Genomic DNA, 12,200 nt, shown 5'->3' on the forward strand with positions numbered 1-12,200 from the left:
TTGGAGACTACAAGAAAGTGCGCTTGAAGACTGCAAGAACGAACCCTGTTTTTCTGTGGTCTTTTATTATCCTAATCTCCTACTCCTTTTCATTAACCCCAGAAAGCTTCTCTCTCTCTCTCTCTCTCTCTCTCTCTCTCTCTCTCTCTCTCTCTCTCTCTCTCTAGGAAATTTACATACGCTGGGAATATTCAAGTTGGTATGCAAATTAAAGCCCAAAATCACAAAAAAGCAAGGCTCCTACGGTACAAATTTTAGAGAGAAAGAGAGAGAGAGAGAGAGAGAGAGAGAGAGAGAGAGAGAGAGAGAGAGAGAGAGAGAGAGAGAGAGAGAGAGAGAGAGAGAGAGAGAGAGAGAGAGAGAGAAATGTTGTTCACGTCATGCAGTTTACCTCAGCTAAAAATATCAGTGACTTCTTGTGTGCTTCAAGATGACACTGTCAATAAGGGAGGTTATTGTCCTCCCTCCCTCTCCCTCCCTCCCTCTTCTCTAACTCCCTGACACTCCCTCTCCCTCCCTCTTACTTTCATCCCCTTCCTCTACTCTTACTCCCTATCTCTCCCACTGTCTTACTAGCTTAATCCCTCTTTCCCTCCCTTCTTCCTTCCCTCCCTCCCCCCTCCCTCCCCCCTCCCTCCCTCTCTCCTGATTGACACTTTTACTATGGCCAGCGGAGCAGGCACTAGTTAAGGGGAGGGGGAGGGAGATGGAAGGTGGGAAGGGGGAGGAAGGATTTGGATGGGGGCAATGAAGAAGTGTTAGACGTGGGGGTAAGTAGGATGGGAAGGGAGGCAGGGGATGAGGGATGGGGAGTTGAGAGGGGAAGGGGAGGGAAGGATGGGGCGGAGGAATTACAGGATGTCTCACTTAATTACCAGCTAATTGCTTCGACAGACTACAGTGATGACTTGAGGGGGGGGGGAGGGAGTGGGAGGTTAAAGGGAGGGGGGAGGTTGAAGGAAGAGAGGGGGAGGTTGAAAGGAGAGAAGGGGAGGTTGAAGAGAGGGGGGATTGGTGGGGAAGAATAAAGAGGAAGGGGGAATGATCTCTTTCTACTTCCTTTCCTCCCCACTGAAGGTAAAGACCCAAACTTCCTACTGGTTAACCCTCCCTTCTCCCCTCCCCTCCCCTCCCCTCCCCTCCTCTCCACTCCCCACCCCACCCCTCACCTCCCATCCCCACCCCTCCCCTCCCCACCCCTCACCTCCCCTCCCCTCCCCTCCCCTCCCCACCCCCATCCCTCACCTCCCCTCCCCACCCCACCCCTCACCTCCCCTCCCCACCCCTCCCCTCCCCTCCCCACCCCATCCCTCACCTCCCCTCCCCACCCCACCCCTCACCTCCCCTGCCCTCCCCTCCCATCCCCTCCCCTCCTCTTTCCTCTCCTCCCCCGCAGAGCGAAGGAAATACGGTAATTACACACAGTAATTTAACGTCATTATATTTTATCATTAGCAAGGGAAGCTAAACCCACATGTTACTCCCGTATATATATATATATATATATATATATATATATATATATATATATATATATAATATATATATATATATATATATATATATATATATATATATATATATATATATATATATATATATATATATATATATATATATATATATACATAATACATGAGAGATAGAGGGGGCTTTAACTGCAGTCCTAATGCGTTTTCGTGTGTCTAGAGGGATAAACTTGAGGAAGTATAGCAGAAGGTTCTCTCCCCACCCTCCACCCTAGCAGACTCCACAGCTGCCAGCTCAAACAAGTAGTGACAATTACTATTCCGTCAAAATCGTGAGTGGATAATTGACGAGGAAGATGGAAATGGACGCTGGACGCGCAACAGCTAATACTATCCAACCTATTACACCACTACTATGTTTTCTACTATTACCACTATTTTTATCGCTACTATTTCTATTTAATACCGCTAGTATTTTTATTTATACACTACTTTAATTATTTAGAAGACTACTATTACTGTTCATAACACAACTACTATTTATAAGACATCAACTACTATACCCTTGGTAGTCCATGAACTATCGTCAGGCCTCCGGTGATTAGCACCTTCGTTAGTCTAGTCGAAGTCGATATATGTCAAGTGCTTCTCCAGACCGCTCTCACGGAATTTTTGTGTTGAGTGAGGCAGGTGAGTGACAAGCCACAGAGAACTAGCAGGCAACACAGTCTTCAGTAGGACCTCGGGTGTCAACAGTTGTGGACCTACATTTCTGGGGCCCTGAAACTTCAACTGTTATGGGAGGCCCTTTCGCAACCCCTTCTCATGCAGTAGAACCTAAAAAATTTAAACAATGTGGACTAAAGTTGTTTCAGGGGCCCCTCCTGGATTAAGGGTCCTCAAGATTAAGTTTTATTAGTTTCTTGGTAGATCAGTGCTTGGGTGTGAATAACACACTTGTGCAACACGTCGGTGTCTTTATTGTGGAAATGTCTCGCCAGCCAGTGGCTAATTTATCAGTCCAGTACAGAGAAGAACAGGGGGGAACAAGGAGAAGTTTGAGGGGATCAGTCCCACAGTCTGGTAATGATGTGACCAGTGCGTCAACTCCTCCTCGTCCTCGTCTTCCGCTGTTCTTCTCAGTGTTGGACTGTTGAAGCCACTGGCTGGCGAAACGTTCCCACAGTCAAGACACTCAGGTGTTGCACAGTCAAGACGCACAGGTGTTGCACAATCAATATACACAGGTGTTGCACAATCAAGACACACATGTGTTGCACAGTCAAGACACACAGGTGTTGCACAATCAAGACGCACAGGTGTTGCACAGTCAAGACACACAGGTGTTGCACAATCAAGATACACAGGTGTTGCACAATCAAGACACACAGGTGTTGCACAATTAAGACACACAGGTGTTGCACAGTCAAGACACACAGGTGTTCCACAGTCAATACACACAGGTGTTGCACAATCAAGACACACAGGTGTTGCACAATCAAGACACACAGGTGTTGCACAATCAAGACACACAGGTGTTGCACAATCAAGACACACAGGTGTTGCACAATCAAGATACACAGGTGTTGCACAGTCAAGGCACACAGGTGTTGCACAATCAAGACACACAGGTGTTGCACAATCAAGACACACAGGTGTTGCACAATCAAGATACACAGGTGTTGCACAATAAAGACACACAGGTGTTGCACAATCAAGATACACAGGTGTTGCACAATCAAGACACACAGGTGTTGCACAATCAAGACACACAGGTGTTGCACAATCAAGACACACAGGTGTTGCACAATCAAGATACACAGGTGTTGCACAATCAAGACACACGTGTTGCACAATAAAGACACAAAGGTGTTGCACAATCAAGATACACAGGTGTTGCACAATCAAGACACACAGGTGTTGCACAATCAAGATACACAGGTGTTGCACAATCAAGACACACAGGTGTTGCACAATAAAGACACACAGGTGTTGCACAATCAAGATACACAGGTGTTGCACAATCAAGACACACAAGTGCTGCCCAATCAAGACACACAGGTGTTGCACAATCAAGACACACAGGTGTTGCACAATCAAGACACACAGGTGTTGCACAATCAAGACACACAGGTGTTGCACAATCAAGACACACAGGTGTTGCACAATAAAGACACACAGGTGTTGCACAATCAAGACACACAGGTGTTACCCAATCAAGACACACAGGTGTTGCACAATCAAGATACACAGGTGTTGCACAATCAAGACACACAGGTGTTGCACAATAAAGACACACAGGTGTTGCACAATCAAGATACACAGGTGTTGCACAATCAAGACACACAGGTGTTGCACAATCAAGACACACAAGTGTTACCCAATCAAGACACACAGGTGTTGCACAATCAAGATACACAGGTGTTCCACAATCAAGACACACAGGTGTTGCACAATCAAGACACACAGGTGTTGCACAATCAAGATACACAGGTGTTGCACAATCAAGACACACAGGTGTTGCACAATCAAGACACACAGGTGTTGCACAATCAAGATACACAGGTGTTGCACAATCAAGACACACAAGTGTTGCCCAATCAAGACACACAGGTGTTGCACAATCAAGATACACAGGTGTTGCACAATCAAGACACACAGGTGTTGCACAATCAAGATACACAGGTGTTGCACAATCAACACACACAGGTGTTGCACAATAAAGACACACAGGTGTTGCACAATCAAGATACACAGGTGTTGCACAATCAAGACACACAAGTGTTGCCCAATCAAGACACACAGGTGTTGCACAATCAAGATACACAGGTGTTGCACAATCAAGACACACAGGTGTTGCACAATCAAGATACACACGTGTTGCACAATCAAGACACACAAGTGTTGCACAATCAAGACACACAGGTGTTGCACAATCAAGACACACAGGTGTTGCACAATCAAGACACACAGGTGTTGCACAATCAAGATACACAGGTGTTGCACAATCAAGACACACAGGTGTTGCACAATCAAGACACACAGGTGTTGCACAATCAAGACACACAGGTGTTGCACGATCAAGACACACAGGTGTTGCACAATCAAGACACACAGGTGTTGCACAATCAAGACACACAGGTGTTGCACAATCAAGACACACAGGTGTTGCACAATCAAGACACACAGGTGTTGCACGATCAAGACACACAGGTGTTGCACAATCAAGACACACAGGTGTTGCACAATCAAGACACACAGGTGTTGCACGATCAAGACACACAGGTGTTGCACAATCAAGACACAAAGGTGTTGCACAAGTGTCTTATTTATCAACTTGTCTGATTTCTAAACCATTTATATAAAAGGTCCTGTGTGTGTTGTGACCTTCCTCCAACACTACCTGTGTGTGTTGTGACCTTCCTCCAACACTACCTGTGTGTGTTGTGACCTTCCTCCAACACTACCTGTGTGTGTTGTGACCTTCCTCCAACACTACCTGTGTGTGTTGTGACCTTCCTCGAACACTACCTGTGTGTGTTGTGACCTTTCTCCAACACTACCTGTGTGTGTTGTGACCTTCCTCCAACACTACCTGTGTGTGTTGTGACCTTCCTCCAACACTACCTGTGTGTGATGTGACCTTCCTCCAAGCACTACCTGTGTGTGTTGTGACCTTCCTCCAACACTACCTGTGTGTTGTGACCTTCCTCCAACACTACCTGTGTGTGTTGTGACCTTCCTCCAACAACACTACCTGTGTGTGTTGTGACCTTCCTCCAACACTACCTGTGTGTGTTGTGACCTTCCTCCAACACTACCTGTGTGTGTTGTGACCTTCCTCCAACACTACCTGTGTGTGTTGTGACCTTCCTCAACACTACCTGTGTGTGTTGTGACCTTCCTCCAACACTACCTACCTGTGTGTTAGACCTTCCTCCAACACTACCTGTGTGTGTTGTGACCTTCCTCCAACACTACCTGTATTGTGTTGTGACCTTCCTCCAACACTACCTGTGTGTGTTGTGACCTTCCTCCAACACTACCTGTGTGTGTTGTGACCTTTCTCCAACACTACCTGTGTGTGTTGTGACCTTCCTCCAACACTACCTGTGTGTGTTGTGACCTTCCTCCAACACTACCTGTGTGTGATGTGACCTTCCTCCAACACTACCTGTGTGTGTTGTGACCTTCCTCCAACACTACCTGTGTGTTGTGACCTTCCTCCAACACTACCTGTGTGTGTTGTGACCTTCCTCCAACACTACCTGTGTGTGTTGTGACCTTCCTCCAACACTACCTGTGTGTGTTGTGACCTTCCTCCAACACTACCTGTGTGTGTTGTGACCTTCCTCCAACACTACCTGTGTGTGTTGTGACCTTCCTCCAACACTACCTGTGTGTGTTGTGACCTTCCTCCAACACTACCTGTGTGTGTTGTGACCTTCCTCCAACACTACCTGTGTGTGTTGTGACCTTCCTCCAACACTACCTGTGTTTGTTGTGACCTTTCTCCAACACTACCTGTGTGTGTTGTGACCTTCCTCCAACACTACCTGTGTGTGTTGTGACCTTCCTCCAACACTACCTGTGTGTGTTGTGACCTTCCTCCAACACTACCTGTGTTGTTGTGACCTTCCTCCAACTCTACCTGTGTGTGTTGTGACCTTCCTCCAACACTACCTGTGTGTGTTGTTGACCTTCCTCCAACACTACCTGTGTGTGTTGTGACCTTCCTCCAACACTACCTGTGTGTTGTGACCTTCCTCCAACACTACCTGTGTGTGTTGTGACCTTCCTCCAACACTACCTGTGTGTGTTGTGACCTTCCTCCAACACTACCTGTGTGTTGTGACCTTCCTCCAACACTACCTGTGTGTGTTGTGACCTTCCTCCAACTACCTGTGTGTGTTGTGACCTTCCTCCAACACTACCTGTGTGTGTTGTGACCTTCCTCCAACACTACCTGTGTGTGTTGTGACCTTCCTCCAACACTACCTGTGTGTGTTGTGACCTTCCTCCAACACTACCTGTGTGTGTTGTGACCTTCCCCCTCCAACACTACCTGTGTGTGTTGTGACCTTCCTCCAAGCACTACCTGTGTGTGTTGTGACCTTCCTCCAACACTACCTGTGTGTGTTGTGACCTTCCTCCAACACTACCTGTGTGTGTTGTGACCTTCCTCCAACACTACCTGTGTGTGTTGTGACCTTCCTCCAACACTACCTGTGTGTGTTGTGACCTTCCTCCAACACTACCTGTGTGTTGTGACCTATCTCCAACACTACCTGTGTGTGTTGTGACCTTCCTCCAACACTACCTGTGTGTGTTGTGACCTTCCTCCAACTCTACCTGTGTGTGTTGTGACCTTCCTCCAACACTACCTGTGTGTGTTGTGACCTTCCTCCAACACTACCTGTGTGTGTTGTGACCTTCCTCCAACACTACCTGTGTGTGTTGTGACCTTCCTCCAACACTACCTGTGTGTGTTGTGACCTTCCTCCAACACTACCTGTGTGTGTGACCTTCCTCCAACACTATGTGTGTGTTGTGACCTTCCTCCAACACTACCTGTGTGTGTTGTGACCTTCCTCCAACACTACATGTGTGTGTTGTGACCTACCTCCAACACTACCTGTGTGTGTTGTGACCTTCCTCCAACACTACCTGTGTGTTGTTAGACCTTCCTCCAACACTACCTGTGTGTGTTGTGACCTTCCCTCCAACACTACCTGTGTGTGTTGTGACCTTCCTCCAACACTACCTGTGTGTGTTGAGACCTTCCTCCAACACTACCTGTGTGTGTTGTGACCTTCCTCCAACACTACCTGTGTGTGTTTGACCTTCCTCCAACACTACCTGTGTGTGTTGTGACCTTCCTCCAACACTACCTGTGTGTGTTAGACCTTCCTCCAACACTACCTGTGTGTGTTAGACCTTCCTCCAACACTACCTGTGTGTGTTGTGACCTTCCTCCAACACTACCTGTGTCTGTTGTGACCTTCCTCCAACACTACCTGTGTGTGTTGTGACCTTCCTCCAACACTACCTGTGTGTGTTGTGACCTTCCTCCAACTCTACCTGTGTGTGTTGTGACCTTCCTCCAACACTACCTGTGTGTGTTGTGACCTTCCTCCAACACTACCTGTGTGTGTTGTGACCTTCCTCCAACACTACCTGTGTGTGTTGTGACCTTCCTCCAACACTACCTGTGTGTGTTGTGACCTTCCTCCAACACTACCTGTGTGTGTTGTGACCTTCCTCCAACACTACCTGGGTGTGTTGTGACCTTCCTCCAACACTACCTGGGTGTGTTGTTGAGCCTTCCTCCAACACTACCTGTGTGTGTTGTGACCTTCCTCCAACACTACCTGGGTGTGTTGTGACCTTCCTCCAACACTACCTGGGTGTGTTGTGACCTTCCTCCAACACTACCTGTGTGTGTTGTGACCTTCCTCCAACACTACCTGGGTGTGTTGTGACCTTCCTCCTACACTACCTGGGTGTGTTGTGACCTTCCTCCAACACTACCTGGGTGTGTTGTGACCTTCCTCCAACACTACCTGGGTGTGTTGTAAACTTCCTCCAACACTACCTGGGTGTGTTGTAACCTTCCTCCAACACTACCTGGGTGTGTTGTAACCTTCCTCCAACACTACCTGGGTGTGTTGTAACCTTCCTCCAACACTACCTGGGTGAACATTAAAATGGTATAAAATACCGACAGATTGTTAGGTAAGACACATATGCAACAGTTAGGTATCTTTATTTCGAAACGTTTCGCCTACACAGTAGGCTTCTTCAGTCGAGTACAGAAAAGTTGATAGAAGCAGAAGATACTTGAAGACGATGTAATCAGTCCATCACCCTTAAAGTTTTGAGGTGGTCAGTCCCTCAGTCTGGAGAAGAGCATTGTTCCGTTGTCTGAAACAATATGAAGTTGAAGTGACAGGATGGAGCCTTTATATAGTGCCAGGAGGTGAGACGTAGGTTGCTTTGGGAGGGCAGGTCCCTCTCAAACCCAGCCGTTCTCACTAGTAGAGGTCGAAGTTGATGGTCTGTACCAAGATACCCTTGTGTTGCAGTGTCTGACAGAATGAACATTAAAATGGTATAAAATACCGACAGATTGTTAGGTAAGACACATATGCAACAGTTAGGTATCTTTATTTCGAAACGTTTCGCCTACACAGTAGGCTTCTTCAGTCGAGTACAGAAAATGTGTGAACATTAAAATGGTATAAAATACCGACAGATTGTTAGGTAAGACACATATGCAACAGTTAGGTTGTTAGGTAAGACACATATGCAACAGTTAGACAACTTTATTCCGAAACGTTTCGCCTACACAGTAGGCTTCTTCAGTCGAGTACAGAAAAGTTGATAGAAGCAGAAGATACTTGAAGACGATGTAATCAGTCCATCACCCTTAAAGTTTTGAGGTGGTCAGTTCCTCAGTCTGGAGAAGAGCATTGTTCCGTTGTCTGAAACAATATGAAGTTGAAGTGACAGGATGGAGCCTTTATATAGTGCCAGGAGGTGAGACGTAGGTTGCTTTGGGAGGGCAGGTCCCTCTCAAACCCAGCCGTTCTCACTAGTAGAGGTCGAAGTTGATGGTCTGTACCAAGATACCCTTGTGTTGCAGTGTCTGACAGAATGAACATTAAAATGGTATAAAATACCGACAGATTGTTAGGTAAGACACATATGCAACAGTTAGGTTGTTAGGTAAGACACATATGCAACAGTTAGACAACTTTATTCCGAAACGTTTCGCCTACACAGTAGGCTTCTTCAGTCGAGTACAGAAAAGTTGATAGAAGCAGAAGATACTTGAAGACGATGTAATCAGTCCATCACCCTTAAAGTTTTGAGGTGGTCAGTCCCTCAGTCTGGAGAAGAGCATTGTTCATAATAAAGATACCTAACTGTTGCATATGTGTCTTACCTAACAACCTGTCGGTATTTTATACCATTTTAATGTTCACTACCTGGGTGTGTTGTGACCTTCCTCCAACACTACCTGGGTGTGTTGTGACCTTCCTCCAACACTACCTGGGTGTGTTGTGACCTTCGTCCAACACTACCTGGGTGTGTTGTGACCTTCGTCCAACACTACCTGTGTGTGTTGTGACCTTCCTCCAGCACTACCTGTGTGTGTTGTAACCTTCCTCCAACACTACCTGTGTGTGTTGTAACCTTCCTCCAACACTACCTGTGTGTGTTGTGACCTTCCTCCAACACTACCTGTGTGTGTTGTGACCTTCCTCCAACACTACCTGGGTGTGTTGTGACCTTCCTCCAACACTACCTGGGTGTGTTGTGACCTTCCTCCAACACTACCTGTGTGTGTTGTGACCTTCCTCCAGCACTTCCTGTGTGTGTTGTGACCTTCCTCCAACACTACCTGTGTGTGTTAGATTCCTTCCTCCAACACTACCTGGGTGTGTTGTGACCTTCCTCCAACACTACCTGGGTGTGTTGTGACCTTCCTCCAACACTACCTGGGTGTGTTATGACCTTCCTCCAACACTACCTGTGTGTGTTGTGATTCCTTCCTCCAACACTACCTGTGTGTGTTGTGATCTTCCTCCAACACTACCTGGGTGTGCAGACCTTCCTCCAACACTACCTGGGTGTGTTGTGACCTTCCTCCAACACTACCTGGGTGTGTTGTGACCTTCCTCCAACACTACCTGTGTCATGTGTTGTGACCTTCCTCCAACACTACCTGTGTGTGTTGTGACCTTCCTCCAACACTACCTGGGTGTGTTGTGACCTTCCTCCAACACTACCTGGGTGTGTTGTGACCTTCCTGCAACACTACCTGGGTGTGTTGTGACCTTCCTCCAACACTACCTGGGTGTGTTGTGACCTTCCTCCAACACTACCTGGGTGTGTTGTGACCTTCCTCCAACACTACCTGTGTCATGTTTTGTGACCTTCCTCCAACACTACCTGGGTGGGTGTGTTAGACCTTCTCCAACACTACCTGGGTGTGTTGCAGATCTTCCTCCAACACTACCTGGGTGTGTTGTGACCTTCCTCCACCACTACCTGGGTGTGTTGTGACCTTCCTCCAACACTACCTGTGTCATGTGTTGAGACCTTCCTCCAACACTACCTGGGTGTGTTAGACTCCTATCTCCAACACTACCTCCTGTGTGTTGTTAGACCTTCCTCCAACACTACCTGTGTGTGTTGTGACCTTCCTCCAACACTACCTGTGTGTGTTGTGACCTTCCTCCAACACTACCTGTGTGTGTTGTGACCTTCCTCCAACACTACCTGTGTGTGTTGTGACCTTCCCTCCAACACTACCTGTGTGTGTTGTGACCTTCCCTCCAACACTACCTGTGTGTGTTGTGACCTTCCTCCAACACTACCTGTGTGTGTTGTGATTCTTCCTCCAACACTACCTGTGTGTGTTGTGACCTTCCTCCAACACTTCCTGTGTGTGTTGTGATCCTTCCTCCAACACTACCTGTGTGTGTTGACCTTCCTCCAACACTACCTGTGTGTGTTGTGACCTTCCTCCAACACTACCTGTGTGTGTTAGATCCTTCCTCCAACACTACCTGTGTGTGCAGATCTTCCTCCAACACTACCTGTGTGTGTTAGACCTTCCTCCAACACTACCTGTGTGTGTTGTGACCTTCCTCCAAAACTACCTGTGTGTGTTGTGACCTTCCTCCAACACTACCTCCTGTGTGTTAGACCTTCCTCCAACACTACCTGTGTGTGTTGTGACCTTCCTCCAACACTACCTGTGTGTGTTGTGACTTCCTCCAACACTACCTGTGTGTGTTGTGACCTTCCTCCAACTCTACCTGTGTGTGTTAGACCTTCCTCCAACACTACCTGTGTGTGTTGTGACCTTCCTCCAACACTACCTGTGTGTGTTGTGACCTTCCTCCAACACTACCTGTGTGTAGTTAGACCTTCCTCCAACACTACCTGTGTGTGTTGTGACCTTCCTCCAACACTACCTGTGTGTGTTAGACCTTCCTCCAACACTACCTGTGTGTGTTGTGATCTTCCTCCAACACTACCTGTGTGTGTTGTGACCTTCCTCCAACACTACATGTGTGTGTTGTGACCTTCCTCCAACGCTACCTGTGTGTGTTGTGACCTTCCTCCAACACTACCTGTGTGTGTTGTGACCTTCCTCCAACACTACCTGTGTGTGTTGTGACCTTCCTCCAACACTACCTGTGTGTGTTGTGACCTTCCTCCAACACTACCTGTGTGTGTTGTGACCTTCCTCCAACACTACCTGTGTGTTGTGACCTTCCTCCAACACTAACTGTGTGTGTTGTGACCTTCCTCCAACACTACCTGTGTGTGTTGTGACCTTCCTCCAACACTACCTGTGTGTGTTGTGACCTTCCTCCAACACTACCTGTGTGTGTTGTGACCTTCCTCCAACACTACCTGTGTGTGTTGTGACCTTCCTCCAACACTACCTGTGTGTGTTGTGACCTTCCTCCAACACTACCTGTGTGTGTTGTGACCTTCCTCCAACACTACCTGTGTGTGTTGTGACCTTCCTCCAACACTACCTGTGTGTGTTGTGACCTTCCTCCAACTCTACCTGTGTGTGTTGTGACCTTCCTCCAACACTACCTGTGTGTGTTGTGACCTTCCTCCAACACTACCTGTGTGTGTTGTGACCTTCCTCCAACACTACCTGTGTGTGTTGTGACCTTCCTCCAACACTACCTGTGTGTG

The sequence above is a fragment of the Cherax quadricarinatus genome, chromosome 45, assembly GCF_038502225.1.
Source record: "Cherax quadricarinatus isolate ZL_2023a chromosome 45, ASM3850222v1, whole genome shotgun sequence".
NCBI classification, from domain to species: domain Eukaryota; kingdom Metazoa; phylum Arthropoda; class Malacostraca; order Decapoda; family Parastacidae; genus Cherax; species Cherax quadricarinatus.